Below are 17,199 nucleotides of genomic sequence, written 5' to 3' on the forward strand. Positions count from 1 at the left end.
ATCCCAGTAGGCATTTCAGTTAGCCTGTGTAGGAGGCGTTGGCATATGGCAAAGTCAACTCCATAAATGCGGGTTCTCTCCGCAGCAGGCTTACCCTTCCAGAAGAAGGCATAGCCAAACCCCCGTTCTGTAAGTTGATCCTCGTCTGGGAGCCGGGACTCACTAATGAAAGCTATGTCGATGTTATACCTCGCCATCTCTTTTGCCACAAGAGCAGTTCTTCTTTCAGGATGCTCATTTGTCCCAGTATCGAGAGGGGTCCTGACATTCCAAAACACCATAAAAGGCGGTATATTTTGTTTTAGTTTTTGTTTGGATCAGTGATTTTGATTGTGTTTTCGACCGCATAAGGATGACCTTACTGGGTGTGGTTGCCCAGTCTGGATTTTTTTTTAGGAAGGCTATGTTTAGGGCACCTTTTCTAGCCCCCCTCCCTATGTGGGGTGAGCAGAGTGGCTCCTCGAAAGGGCTGCTCAGTCAGGACCGGATTGCACTGTTGCCTAGATCCTAGTGCATAAACGACCATCTTATCTGTGTCGACCATGTGCAGAGTTGTGACTATAGACTCCCGGTATAGGGATTTTGCTGATGAGAGGTATGATGAGCTGGATGATGGCTGTGGCCAAGTTATTTATGTGGTGAGGCAGGAGCGCAGGCTGCAACCACACATCTTGGCTCTCACTTCTCCTGACCTAGTGGTGCAATGTATTGCAATGACTGGGGAGAGGGAGATTTGCAATGGACTGTGGATAGCCCAATTTGTTGGGTTTTGCCTTAGTATCCTGTCCATCATGAATTGCCTTCATCCAGCAGTGTAGTCGTTGGGTTCCTAGGGTGGTCACCTCTTATGCCCACACCACCGTTGGGGTCGTGTTGGAGCTCTGTAAGCAGGTCTGCCTGATGCGGGGCTCCACGGCAGATTTTTCGTTCGGGGTTTACTCCCGTAGCCTTATACATACCAAGGTTAATTAGCAAGGTAGTGGGGCATTGGTTGATAGGCGCCAGGACGTGTCCACATGCCAGTGGGCGTATGCGCCGTCCCTCTGGGGCCCACTGCTACTCAGAGATCTCCTGCTGACCTAGCCTGGGCCCGCGAGGCACCCAGTTTCTGTGTGTTGCCAGGAAGAGGCACAGAAACAGTCTTGATGGTGAAGAGGCTGTGTTCTGGCAGGGTAAGACTTATGAAAGTTGCTTCCTGTTCACCACGAGGGCTAGCCAGCGGCGGTAGCTGAAAGCTAGAGGGAGCAAGCAATGCTTGCACCTTAACACTAACATAATGCTGCCACACTAGACGCATTACACAACCCTGTGTGCACACACGCACACCAAACACCAGTTACACTTGAGTGGGCAGCCCATCAAGCGTAGAGTGAGAATTACAGTTGAGCTGGTTGCAGATAAAGGGATACCAATCATCCCATACATTGGTCCTTCACCACCAGCTCTTTCAGGAATAGTATTTGAGCCAGTACGAACTTTGCAGTTCCCGTACACAAAACAGCCATTTGTGTTATGTCCTTTGGTAGTAGGCAAGGCTTCTCAACTCATCGGAAGTTCCTTCAGCAAACTGATCAGCCATCATGCAAATAATGGAAAACTGTCATGAAGTCAGCTGTACTCCTCTTGCCAATCATACATCTCAATCCAAATGATGATAAAAGCAGTGGAGACAGTAACCTTTAAAAACTTAGCAAAGATTGCGGTACGGTTAGGCCGATTCCACCTTCTAATGAGTTCTTGTGGAGGTGTGTTTCATATAATGAGGGAATCAGGAATAGGGGAAGCACTGGAAGAATTGTGGCCCAATGCTGTTGCCTGTATGATGAGCGGTAAAGCTATTACCCGTGCTCTCCGAGAACTTTATCTCATAGAGATGGCTCCCAACAAAATTATTTACCATTGTGATTCCACAAGAATCCTCTGAAAGTGAAGATAGTACCAGTTAAAACGTAGACAGATTCTGACACAGTTGCTGAAGTAGGTCAAGAGCACAGTTCTATCGAGGTACAAGATTCACATGTGCTGGATAAAGAACAAGTGAAGGAACTAGAACAATTCATGAACGGCGTCCTTGATCTCAGCATCCCTCCAGATGCCATTGCAGAATCATTAAAGCCGTTTCACTAAATGATGCTGTAGAGCGCACGGAAATATTATTGAGCACTCAATCACGCACAACAAAACTGAGGACTCTGGGAAGATTATTTGGTTGCCGTGGGCAACCAAATCAATCTCTTTGCTGCAACAGGGCATATCAACTATGCTAAGAGTGCTCGTCTCTATCTCCATCTCCAAATGATGCGGAAGCTACCTCGTGCAGCAAATCATAATGCAATGGAAAGTCTTAGAGGTAGTAGATAATGACGAAAATTACGATGTTATTTACTTAGACTTTAGCAAAGCATTTGACAGAGTACCGCATCAGAGGCTTCTGAGAAAAATTAAGGCTCATGGCATCGAGGGGAAAGTTTTAAATTGGATAAAATCATGGCTCACCGATAGAACGCAGAGGGTCGGCATAGATGGTGTAAAATCTGAGTGGGGTCGTGTAACCAGTGGGGTTCCCCAGGGGTCAGTACTAGGCCCACTCTTGTTCATAATCTACATAAACAATCTAGATACTGGGATCAGCAGTGACATAAGCAAGTTTGCGGATTACACCAAAATAGGGCGGCAGATTAATTCAGGGCAGGATGCAAATGCATTACAGGAGGATCTAAATAAACTGCAGGGGTGGTCTGAAAAATGGCAAATGAAATTCAACACCAGCAAGTGCAGCGTACTTAATATTGGAAGAACAAATACTGTCAATGTATATAGCCTTAACAACATCAACCTAGAGAAGTCGACTTGTGAAAGAGACCTAGGGGTACTTGTAAGCCCGGACCTACGGCCTAGAAAAAAGTGCGTTAATGTTCGAAATAAGGCAAACAGAGTATTGGGTTTTATTTCTAGAAGTGTAAGTAATAAGAGTGCAGAGGTCTTATTGCAACTATATCTTGCGCTAGTCAGGCCGCACCTCGATTATGGGTTTCAGTTCTGGTGCCCTTATTATAGAATGGATATCAATTCACTAGAGTCGGTGCAGCGAAGAATGACGAAAATGATTCCGGGACTTAGAAACCTTACATATCAGGATAGGTTAAAGAAACTAAACTTGCATTCCCTAGAAAGACGAAGAGTGCCGGGAGATATGATAGAAGTATTCAAGTGGGTGAAAGGAATCAATAAAGGTGATATAGATAAAGTTCTTATAATATCCGAGCAGGATAGGACTCGGAACAACGGATTCAAGTTGGATAAGTTTAGGAGGGAGATAGGAAGGAACTGGTTTACAAATAGGGTGGTGGACGAGTGGAACAAGCTTAGCAACTTTGTAGTACGTGTTGGAACGCTGGAAAGTTTCAAAGGGATTCTGGATAGATTCATGGATGATAGAGAGTGGTAGTAACTCTCGACAGGAGCTCCCATGCACAGGCCAACCGGCCTATTGCAGACTCCTTATTTTCTTATGTTCTTATGTTCTAATGTCATCACTGACGAGCAGACAATACAATGCAAGCTGTCAGCATAAGGAATTTGGTACAGCAAGAAGGGAACAGGATATGAGAGATATGAGGAAATCATGGACTGGTTCTAGATGCACAATCCATTTGATAGTGGTGTTCCCTAACTTCGATCCCTGGCTAGTGGTTTGACAGCTATCGAAGACGATGGTATCAACTGTGATGAAACTGAGAGGGTGGGCCTTGAGATACAGCGCAGTATGGACAATCAACCTGTTAGTGATGATGCCATCAAGAGAAGACAGATAGTGTGTACATTTAATTACTTGAAACCGGGAATAAAAGTAGACAATCAGGAGGTTCAAATCGACCCATCAGTTTTATTCATGAGAAGTACTGCATTAGTACAAAGAGAGGATGATGATATTACTCCCTACTTTGCATATGAGATGACAGCAATTCCTACCTCTCTCTTCAAGGATCATTTTATTAGAAAGATAGACGAGTCTGAACTGTTGAGAGCAATCCAAATGGACTTCGACAAACCTCATCCCTAAGGCCGAAGCTCAAAAATTGCAGCAGGGGATATTTGTGATTGATGCATAATATAAGATGGGGAAAGAATGCAACATACTCACAAGTTTTGAAGCAATACAGTTCCTTTCTTGGGAAAAGGTATGATATGTGCTGCATTGTGTTTGATGTATACGGCAAGCTCTCAAATAAGGACCTTGAACACAAACGCCGACGGTGTGGAAGTCTCTCAGCCGATATTTTGATAGCAGACACCGATAAGACTTACAAAGACCAAGAGACATTTCTGTCTAATGAAAGGAACAAGATACAGTTCATCAACCTCCATGCGAAGCGCCGTGACACTAATCATGTCAACAGCATTGAAATTTGCCCGTAATGAACAGCCTGCTATTGTTGTTGCAGAAAACACTGACGTATTCATCATGTTGCTTTACCACTGGGATATTTGCATGGCTGATATCTTGCTCAGGAAGGAAAGCAGACGCTCAAAGGCAGGACAAATGTATAGCATGAGGGAAGCTTACGGATACGGCAGGGTGCCTGTGGAGATTCGGAAACATTGCTTGGAGTGGCTGCGACACTACGTCAGCAACACATGGTCATGGAAAGACAGACATAATGAAACAGCTGAAAAAGTCCACAGACGTAAACTACCATCAGCAGGCGAGACAAGACAACAGTAGGAGTTGGTGATGCTGGAATTCGTGTTTTTTGCTTGCTTTATGGAGGAAGTAGGAAGGACACACTCGCTACTCGGAGGTGTACCAAATATATGGCAATGATGGCCAAGAGTAACAGAGTGGTACCACAGCGGTTGACCCTTACACGTCCACCTCCAGGTTGTGAGATGGCACGATCTCAGCAATGGCCGCTTAGAAAGCTCTACGTGGGGTTGGGAAGGGGTCAATGGATCCCTTCAACCCATCATGACTGATAAAGATGCAGCACCATCAAAAGTCCTCAAATTTATATGATGCAAGTTCAAGCAAACAGGAAAGAATCCATGTGGCACAAATCAGTGTTCTTGTTACAAAAATGGTTTAAAATGTGTAATGGCATGTGCAGGGTGTCGAGGTGAATCCTGCAGCAACACTGAACCTGTCATGGTCATTGATGACGAAACTGAGGTTCTGGAGACATGAAAGGTGCATAAAGAGAATGTCATGCCCCTAATTCATTTGACCGAAAATAAAACAAACATAGCATTGAAAGGTTCTCATTTTAAATATGTGATTTAGGACATAATTCTATGTCCAATGACAACAAAATCATTTCTATGGGAATTTACTCCGGGTTCGACCATTCTTCTACTAGAATAATTTCCCCCCTCTAACCCACGTAACTTACCATGCAGAAAGGACCCAGCCAGGCATAAGGGTTGGGTGGTGGCGTCGATGATTAATTTTGGCCGCGGCTGTACAGTACTAAAACAACTATCTGTGCAGGTGGGGGTCGATATGCTCCGAAATTTTAGGTGTGACGAGTGACAGCCCGCATATACCAATATTTATCGTCCATAGTCTCGTATTGTTTCCCACAAAGTATGCATAGATAGTTGTTTTAGCTTCTGTGCATTTACATCGTGCACATAATGCATGAGCCCATTAAGAAATATTTTAAAACGCAAAGAAAAAACAAAAAAAAATAAAAAAACTACCTGTATATTTAAGTATATTTTTACATATTGTTACATGTTAGCAGGTTAACTTACTGTCGGGTCCATCCATAGAGCCCAACTAGTAACAAAATTAAGAAAGATTCCAGGGGAAAAGGGTGGACATTAAACAAAGGTGGAGTTGTTTTATAGTTAATAACATTAGTAGTTAATAAGATAGACAAATCCTAAACGCTAACCCTACACCAGTGCCCGAACTAAACATATAAATATCCTAACTAGATACTGTACAAACTAAAACATGGGGGACAAGAGCAAAGACGAGCCAGAGAAAAACTTAAACCATCTACTTCTCTCTGCGATGAATGTTATGGTACGTGGGCTGATTAAGGCGGTCACTTGAAGCGCAGGAACCCGGGGAAGGTAGAGGTCCTGAGGGCGAGTCACTGTTCCAGGACAGAGGATGAGAGTGAATTCCTTTTCAGGGTGAGATAAAGGTCCCTCGTCACTTTGGAGGCTCACGGGAGAGGCAAGAGTGTTGTGGTAGAGGCTAGGGAGAAGTGTCAGTGATATTATTGGGCTGGCGACTCTGCCCCAACGTCGTGATACGGCAAGGAAGTGTCGTTAATTGCCGACCACCAGATGGCGTTGACCCAGGCACCAAGGTGGTGCTGTTACTGACCCCTAGATGGCATTGACCCAGGCGGAGGGACGTGACAATATCATCCACTAGTAGTACACACAACCCATGCATGTGCTACTACCTCACCCATAGTGCATACAGTCATTCAACCCTATATCTATCAAGCAGTCCATTCATCATCATTGACGATAAATAAAATATCCCTCTCCCCCCCCCAACCCCCGCCTCCAAAAAAAGAGTAGTTGTGTGGTGTGCGTTTGTTGATTAGCTGCCTGGTGATAAGAAGAACACCAAGAAAAGCCACGAGTCCATCAACAAGTACAATCGCTACGGCAGAAATTACCTGAGTTGTCGAGGGCCAGGAAACTAAATCAACCCAGTCAACAGCTTCTATGCAACTTACTCAAAGACAAGTAAATGAGAATTAAATTCAAACACGAAAACTCAGACTACTTCCCCCCGAAATCAGGAGTTCCACAACGCTCAGTCCTCTCACCAGCACTATACGTACTTTACACTAATGACCTGCCTGACCCCATACATACTGACTTATTGACCATACAGTACGCCGACGACGTAGAACAACTAGTTATACACGGAACAGCACCAGACTACACCACAGGAAACGCTCATTGGCGTATACAAACAGACTCCTTCAAATTACCAATCACCTACATTTAGACACACACGCACACACACCAAAAAAAAAAAAAAAGATTAGTCTCGCCACATCTAACTAAACCCAAACACCAACAACTTTCGACTACACCTTCACCATAAAACACCACATCTCCACGAAGGCAACAATAGCACAGAAGGCACTCACAGGCTTACAAAGGTTCAGAAGTGAAAAAAAAATTCACACTATACACAACACACACTGAAAATCCTTCACCACAAACGAACAACTACATGAACAAAGCAACATTCCACCACTCACCATCTACTGGAGACTGTTAGGTGATAAACAGATAGAAAACCTCCTAACCATACACCCACAATGGCAGGAATACTTTGACGACATACTTAACCGCAGATACAGAAACTCCCAAATAGACCCAATACACCATACCCACCCCTTCTATAATAAAACACGTACAGTACTCAAACACCAACAACAATAACACTCCTATATCTGCACCTGGACGGCCTGAGAACGGTACTCCGAAAAATGACACCGGAAAATGGCACAGGAAAATATGGCACAGGAAAATATGGCACAGGAAAAAATGGCACAACAAATTTCACTTCGAGCTCACGAACCACAAACGAACTTACTATCTAACGAGTAAATGATGATGCTTGGCATCATGTTATATCACCGTTGTTTAGCCCTGGCTTCCATTTATACACCTTGATCATATCTCGTGTTTTAGTTTGATAGTAGAGCGGATAATAGAAAAATCGTGCAAATGGTGATACAAGCATGAAATTTGGCATGATCATACAATAGGGGCTACTTGTCACATCTGACTGATTGGCCATTTGTAAATCTAAGATGGCGTCCATTTTCCAAGATGGCTGCCAAATTGACCTTCGAAAGATGATTTTTTAATAGAAATTGATGTAGTTGGTCAATCTAAATCAGTGGTTTCCAAACTGGGGGCCATGGCCCCCCAGCAAAATTTAGGGGGCCATAAGCTGAGGCTATGTACACATAAAAATCACAAGCCCCACCACACTAGAACAGCCAGTCAGCAGCTGAGCCAGCCAGAGATATGGATTGGGAGAGGGGGGCCATGGATAAGGATCATATATGAAAAGTGGGTAATGATCAGAAAAAGTTTGGGAACCACTGATCTAAATGATCTTAGTGTCGATATGTATGTTTTCAAGCATGCTCAGCCACCCAGCATGGGGTTCAGTGTCAGCTAAGAAAAAGCATGTCATACTGCAACAGCTTAGTGTCCCAAATGCTGCTGAACCAACCCCAAATCATTTAAGCAGCCGAACCTGAATTGACAGGATGTCCCAGCGCGGGAGAGCCGAGCCAAGGATAACGGGGTTTTAGTTATCTGGATGGTGTTCAGATCGCACGGGACTAATGACACTGGATGAACGATCGGACAATGTGTAGGGCACAAGGCATGAACCTAGTTGTATCCCATACAAGAAAGTGCTCATCAGGGTGGTAAAAAGATAAACCCTCAGCCCGATGGCTTCCAATTCACCTTCGAGACATGATGTGCCTTGAGCAATAACATCCAGAGGTAGCGAGGGAGTTCTACAAGGGGAACTTTGTTGTCCACAAGTCAGGAAGAGAGTTCTCTGCCATTGCTATTGATCAAGCCCATGAACAAAACAATGCAGTGATTAAAGGCGATGGAGGAGCAATTGAGTTGACTGAGGACCCAGCAGCACTTCTTAAGTGGATGGTGGCTGGACCTGAAGTGAGTCGTCTTGTTGCTGGATATGAAATTGCGTCATTTACAAAAGATGGAACCACCACCAGCAGCCCACATCATGAGCAGACCTTGAGTGCACAGAAATCTTTCTTTGAGAAGGTGGAAGCACATTCCAAGATGCTGCGAGAGATGGGCAACCCTTTCCAAGAAGAGTCATCTGACCTTCTAGCGTTAGACACAAGGAACATTGTAGATCCAGATATTGCTAAAATGGTTGGTACACACCATGACAGAGGAAAAGAGCAATTCCAGTCCTCCTCCTTCAAACATGACCACGTTATTTGCAGTTTCAAAGAGAAGTTACTGAAAGATGACTGTTAGCTGTTCTCGCGACTCTTCATCTCCAGGCAGAACAGACAGTATGACTTGCAAGAATTCTTCAAGTATGAGAACCAGTCAGCTTCTGCCTCCCTCAGTGACAATGGCAAACATTATACATGTCAGAGGTCACAGCTGGCTAAAATTCTTCAAGCACAAGTGAATGCTACAAAGAGAGAACCACATGGAGATGCTATCATCATAGATGGCTCAGCACTGATCAATGTCCTGCCTCCACGCACCTCAAAGACTTTTGATGCCTATGCCAGAGAAGACATTTTCTCGCGGAGAAAATGTGTGAAGCACAGACGACAAGCACGGTCGTTGTGACAAAGGGAGAAGATACCAGTAGCAACACAGAGAAGTCCCTAGAAGCTGTGGCTCCATGCTGTCATGAGGAAGCAGACACACTAATATTTGTGCATGCTAGGGATGCAGCAGTGGAAGGTAACAAGTCCCTCATCATCAAAGCCAATGACACTGACGTGGTCGTCATAGCAGTATCTGTACTGCCATCACTATAGGAGATTGGTCTTGATAACATGTGGATTGCCTTTGGCCAAGGAGCCAGTCATCGATGGAGTCCAGTTCATGATGTAGTTTCTGCGATAGGGCCTCAGAAAGCTAGTGGGTGATTTATTGCTCTCCATGGGTCTGTGAATAAGACTTTTCCTGTAAATAACTCCTAAAAATAATACAAATAATAATAATCCTCTGACTAAACCGCATATTTGAGAGAGAGAGACATACCTGAGTTTGGTATATCTAAGGGGGGGGGAGCAGGTATGCCTAGAGGTATACACTGAAAACTGTGAGAGCTGAGTGTTGTGAGTGCTATGTTTGCTGTGATTTCTGCGAAAGCTGTGCTGTGAGGGGGTAAACTAAAGAGATATTTAGGGCCCTGGGTTAAAAGGGGTGTACCATAAGAGATCACAGGTATTACAGCAGTAGAAAGGAATGAATGACATTGAATGACAGTGAATGAAGGGAATTGTGCCTGTGAGTTTCCCTACATTTAATGGGTAAAGACTTGAGGAAATTTACGAGTATATGTGTATATCACATTGTCTTCCAGATCATCTTCATACTAACGAACTTCCTTAAAAAAATATATATTAGCTCTTCCAATTCTCTTGTTTTATGGCACGTGAACGTTACTCAGCGTGACTAAAAAAAATCCAGAAATTGTTATACAGACGAGAAGAATAATTACCCATCAGACACGCTTCATGAACACACTTATTTAATAGTTGTTTTGAGAGGAAACATTTTAGGAACGGTGAAAATAATCTGAAAATAATTATCTTTTTTTGTTTTGTTTATCTGGGGTTTTTTTACGAGGTTTTGTTTTATTTTCTGTTTTTTAAGAGGTTTTGTTTTATTTATTTTATTTTTTACGAGATATTGTTTTATGTTAGTTCTTTATATGAATTATTTGGGAGTATTTTGTTTGTGTATTATAAGGGTCTTTTGAATATCTATTGATTTGTTTTTCTAAATGTAGTATGTGATGGAAATCAATTTCATTTTGTTTACACACACACACACACACACACACACACACACACACACACACACGTTCCCCTAAATGACCTCTAACCTAACCTAACCATTCCTCCCCCACACACCCCAACCTCTTCCTCCTCCTCCCTGTAATAACCTTTAAGGCGTCCCCTGAACTCGCTTCATTTACCTGATGACACATAATTAGCAACTAATTAACGTGGGGTAGAGGTAACTTAACAAGGAGGGGGATGCCAGGTATGCTTAATCTCGCTACCTTTTCTATCCGTCTCTTCCATTCGACTTAAATCACAGAAGCCTACTTAAGACGAGACGAATTTGTGAGGCTAATTAAGTGTGTGTGTGTGATTTTTCTCTCTAAACACCTTATGTATATTTTTACTATGAGTGGCAGTAAAAATAAACCCGCTATAGTTCTGACACATGGAACAATTTATCACCTATGTTATATAAGTATCTATAGTATCAGTATCCTTTGCCTTGTCATCACAGAATTATCAACATTGTCGATGCTTCATTGTTTTTTTTCAGTTCCATTATCAAAAAAAGGTAAATCAATAAAAAGCATCACTATCCTCCCTAAATCAGTAGTGTTTGTATTTTATATATTTCCCAGAGACAATAATCCCAGTGTTCATCTTTATTTTAATTGCTATGTTGATTTCCTCCTCTGTAATACTGTATTAAGGCGAGTGGTATAAACCCTTACAGACAGTACAGTAACCTTAAATGGTCAATTGTATCTGTATGGGTGGAATTTACATATGCCCTGACGATGTGATTTTGTACAGTTGTAAACGTTCGCTCTAAAAAAAGTATCTTTACGATTTGGTGTTGACGCTACGTATAGCTCGTGTTGGCACGACGTATAGCTCGTGTTGGCACGGCGTATAGCTCGTGTTGGCAGGGCGTATAGCTCGTGTTGGCAGGGCGTATAGCTCGTGTTGGCAGGGCGTATAGCTCGTGTTGGCACGGCGTATAGCTCGTGTTGGCACGGCGTATAGCTCGTGTTGGCACGGCGCAGCTCGTGTTGGGCGTATAGCTCGTGTTGGCACGGCGTATAGCTCGTGTTGGCACTGCGTATAGCTCGTGTTGGCACGGCGTATAGCTCGTGTTCGTATAGCTCGTGTTGGCACGGCACTGCGTGGCATAGCTCGTGTTGGCACGGCGCATAACTCGTGTTGACGCTACGTATAGCTCGTGTTGGCACGGCGTATAGCTCGTGTTGGCACTGCGTATAGCTCGTGTTGGCACGGCGTATAGCTCGTGTTGGCACGGCGTATAGCTCGTGTTGGCACGGCGTATAGCTCGTGTTGGCACGGCGTATAGCTCGTGTTGGCACGGCGAATAACTCGTGTTGGCACGGCGCATAACTCGTGTTGGCACTGCGTATAGCTCGTGTTGGCACCTCATATATAAGGCAAGAACTCCAGCTAGATTCACCTTCATCCAGAATTAGTGTTGAGACATAACTCGAACACACCAATGACCCGGGGCCGAGGAGTGTCAGAAAAGGTGGGTTTTTGTGTATAGTTAACAAGAAGAGGTTGACATAAATACAAGATAGACACTGAAACGAACAACTTTTAAATTATTTATAAGTCAGCCCAGGGCCTCAGGAGTGTGCGTGGTGGAGTAAAGAATGGGCAGTGGAGTAACCCATCAATGGTACAGTGTTTGTAATAAGTAATGAGCTTTTATTTAACTCAACTGAATATATATAAACAGAGTTGGTTAAAGAACAACAAATGGTAGACAATCATGACTTTACGCCTGATAATAAAAGACATGACAGATGACGTGACTCTATTCGTCTCCCTCTTAGCTTTAATGTACAGAGATGACTTGTGATTTCCTTGAGGTTAAAATAAAACTATTTAATGAAACTGACTGAATGCCAAGTATTGACAAGTTACTTAAAGAAATCAGGGATGGATATTAATAGAAAACGGATATAATTTGAATGTACAGTAATATTAAACACATGAATACTAAAGAAATGAATTTACAAAAAAATATAATAAAATCAATATCAGCCCCTCTCTCACACGTTGGGCACAGATCTGACACAGTGTGACATTTCCACAGCACCCGCGAGGTAGTCACAGTTACTGCGTTTTTTGTAATGTGGTTTCCCCATTAGGCCTAATCCACTTTAATGTCACATAATCCAAAAATGGAAAAAAATCATAGTTAAAAGGACACAGACAGCCTTGAGTATCTGGATTGTTTGGTCTACGATGACTAATCACAGGTACTTTGTGCACTAGTTTCTGAATGAGTGCATTTTGCTGGTCATAGTTACCGACATCCCAAAATGTCAATAAATGATTTGGTAACTTTTGTAAAACAGTCACGCACTTCACTATAAGGCAAAATAGTGCTGATAAACGAGGTGCATATCACTTAAGATAACAATCAAAGCGTTCGCCTAAATTGCGGTTTTGGGAACGATGTCGATAAAAACCCAATGAATACGACGGATCTATTTTTCATCGTGCTATATTAAACCTAAATTCAACCTTAAGTGAATGACGAGAACCAATGTTTTTATTACACGCACACACTAAATACTGTTATTTTCGTAAAAAAAATAAAAGGTTTACGACCCTTACCTTGTTACACAAACTTTACATTTAAGATATACAAAACAAAACAAAAATACCTGTGTACAACTTCTCAAAATACAGTTTACATGTGTATATCTGAAAATAAAATTTACATGTGTACATCATATGAAAAATAAATACATCTGAACAAATTTGCAAAAGTATGGTATATATAATACTAAAAAACATGAACTTTACCTTTTATCTGAAGATCAAACACTACAATACCTCGATAAAAATAACTAAGTGTTAGTTATACTTTGTACAAACCTAGATATTGCAACCTGACCTGACCTGACCTGACCTTAAAGCTACCATCGCTGCAAGCCTTGATTTATCTCAGTACCTGACGTTAACACAGTAAGGTTTCCAGTACTGGCGGGTCAGCAGTGTTAGTAAAGTACAACCAACAAAAAATATAAAATTTGCTCCCGGATAAAGCAAGGCTCAATATTTAAAGTTTATCCCCATTTCATAAAATTATGAATGATACTTTATACATTTATTCACTTCATTTCCAAACTGCACCCTATCATAATGAGATCTTACATCTCTAAAACTCCCTCCCATTATAATATCCTACATCTATAAAACTGACAACCTGCACTTACCTTACACTGTTGTCTCATCCTGTAAAAACATAAACCATTGTTAGATACAGTACAAGGATTTATCGCAACTCTTCAATAAACCCCTGTAAATATATTTTTGGTGACTGCTTCCATGATAAATAAAATCACTAAGAGGTTATATGTCACTTATTCCCTGCAGTAGAAAAATTATTGACAAGTTGTTAAAATATGGTTCTTCACTTGTTACTTATTGCGAGTTAACTGTCTCCACAACTAAATTCTAGATACTATTTTCACTGAGGTGAGAAGGATGGGAAGAGGGGATATAATGTCCACAAAATATGTCTACAACAATAACAAACAGTATATCCAGGATTTTCTCTGGTGAGCAAGACAGAAATATTTCCCCTAAATACTCAACACCTTGCCACATTTTTCTAACAGAGAAAACTTTCAACATAATCCTTTAGATCAGCTATTAATCTACAGACATAAAAACCTGATATATTTCCATCAAACAAAAAGGTAGCTGAAGATATCTCATTTCTCACACTCAAATTAAACACTCTTGATTTCACATAATACATTTAAATAACCGGACATTAGCATTAAAAGAAACTAAACTTCATTCCTAGCTTGTTATGCCCCCAAAAATCTCACGTTTCATACTAAAATAACCAATAAGCCTAATTAAGCGATATAATAACAACCTACTTCACCTATGACACAAAATAATATATGATGCATTATACAACAAACAGAAAATACTGAATAACTCAATACAAGTGAAAGTGTTATCATGTCCACTCCAGTATTTTGTCACAAACAGAAAATGAATTTGTCTCTGTTGTGGGAGATGTGATCATAACTAATGTAACTCCATCCTTGTAAATTGACCAAACTATTGAAAGAATACAACAGCACAGTACAGACCCTTGTATATGTGGTCTGAGAGCTCCCTCAGTTTGGTTAGATTAGATTAGGTTAGATTAGGTCTTTTCAGGTTAGGATTAGTTAGGTTATGATAGGTTAGGTTAGGTTATGATTGGTTAGATATGCATAGGATAGGACAAGTCGGGTTAAAATTGATCAGGTTAAAATAGGTTAAGCTGGGTTAAAACAACAAAAAAGATTTACGCAAATACGAATTATACAGGGTGCGTCATAAACACCAGACTTTTTGTTTTCTTTTTTTTAACCAGTCTACCCACTACGGCCTAGGCGATGGTTATGGAGCGCAGCACTGTTCGTCGTGTTGTTAGACATGGGAATGTATCTACAAGTGTTCATAAGCCATTCCACTTTGCATTATAATGTTATTTAAAAAACCGCCAGATGTTTATGGCGCACCCTGTATAATTTTAAAATAAACAACCTACGCTAACCTAACAGGAGAAGGTTCAAACTGCTTTTACAAAGGTTGAAGCGCTTAGTGCAAGGAGAGTAGCGTGCACCGTGGGGAGCCGTGGTCAATACCACGGTGTACAACTTTGGGACCCATGTAATATGTGTATAAAGTTTTGGATCTCTGACCGTTTCCGTTTTGGAGCTATGGCTAGAAGAGACAGACACCCGGGGGTCAGTGGTCAATAGTAATAACACGGTGTACAACATTGAACCATATAATGTGTATAAAGTTTTAACGAGAGGAAGTGACAGGGGTTTACACTGTGAGTTGGCACTGAAATTCATTGTCAATATTGGCTCATGAACTATTGTTTTATTTGGGTAAATATTTGTTTTGTCGCCCAGTCAAGTTGGGCGATAAGGAAACGTTTATTAGGGGAATTTCAATGTGCTGAACATGAATCTGCTATCCGTTTCTTGTGTAAATGCAGAGTTTTCTAGAAATTACACGGAGAATAACGTAGAAACCTAACCTAACCTAACACAACAAGGAAAGTACTCTTACCTTAGTTGTTTGCTGAGAGGGTAAACATACCTCATGTTACCAGCACGAGCCTGCCATGGTGCGAGTCTTATAGGGTGAGCCTGCTAAGGTGGCGAGGCTAATGTGGGGCGAGCCTGCTGTGGGGTGAGCCTGCTGTGGGGCGAATCTGCCGTGGGGCGAGCCTGCTATGGGGCGAGCCTGCTATGGGGTGAGCCAGCCGTGGGGCGAACATGCTATGGGATGAACATGCTGTGGGGCGAACATGCTACGGGACGAACATGCTGTGGGGCGAACATGCTATGGGACGAACATGCTATGGGGCGAGCCTGCCGTGGGGTGAACTGCTATTGGACGAACATGCTGTGGGGCGAACATGCTATGGGACGAACTTGCTATGGGGCGAGCCTGCTATGGGGCGAGCCTGCTATGGGGCGAACCTGCTATGGAACGAGCCTGCTATGGAACGCACTTGCTATGGAACGAACTTGCTATGGAACGAACTTGCTATGGGACGAACATACTATGGGGCGAACTTACTATGGGGCGAGCCTGCTATGGGGCGAGCCTGCTAGGGAATGAACTTGCTATGGAACGAACTTGCTATGGAACGAACTTGCTATGGAACGAACATACTATGGGACGAACCCGCTTTGGGACGAACTTGCTATGGGACGAACTTGCTGTGAGGGTTCTCAACCGATACCGCTATAACCAATAATATAACTTTAATAACTGACCGTGTGTACCCAAGCGGTGTGTATTAAGTATGAGTTTTGAGTCCATTAAATTATAATCCCAACATCCTCAAAACACGAACACAAAATAAAACATACATGCACAATACACTCGAAATAACATAACACAAGATAGTTCTATACTTACTGGTTATAAATGTCGGTTATGGTTGATGGTTGTAAATGGTATTAGTCACAGTAGTTACAGATTTTCTGTAATTTTTCGATTTAATTTGTTTTCCTTCACAACACTGTAGTTTCACTTATTCTCATTTCCATATTTTCTTTATTTTTTTCCCTCGCACAACCTTAGCCTTGTATTGTATCCACACTAACACAGAGGCCTAATACCACAAGCACGAATGTTTTAGTTCACCAACACTAGTACACTATAGTACAGTACATGCCTTTGGTTCACTTTTCTGACACAACACAACACAACTAACTTGGAGTACTGCTCTCATATCTGGGGTGGCTCTTCTTCTGTCCAACTGTTAGATAGGGTGGAATCAAAGGCATTTCGTCTTATTAACTCTCCACCTTTAGTTGATCATCTTTCTTTCCTTTCTCTTCACCGCAAGTTGCTTCACTCTCTATCTTTTACAGGTACTTTAACGGGCAATATTCGGTGGATTTGTCATCCTGTTTACCGCCGGCAAGGCCGTGGGCTCGTAACACGCGTCTTGCCCGCGGTTCCCACCGTTTCTCTGTGGATGTCGGTCACTCTAGAATATCCCATTATAGTACATCCTTCTTTCTTCACACAGCCAAACTGTGGAATGCTCTGCCTTCTGTGTTTCCACACTCATACAATGTCTCGCTTTAAAAAAGCTGGTTTTCTGGCA

Source organism: Homarus americanus, unplaced genomic scaffold, assembly GCF_018991925.1.
Source record: "Homarus americanus isolate GMGI-L3 unplaced genomic scaffold, GMGI_Hamer_2.0 scaffold39675, whole genome shotgun sequence".
NCBI classification, from domain to species: domain Eukaryota; kingdom Metazoa; phylum Arthropoda; class Malacostraca; order Decapoda; family Nephropidae; genus Homarus; species Homarus americanus.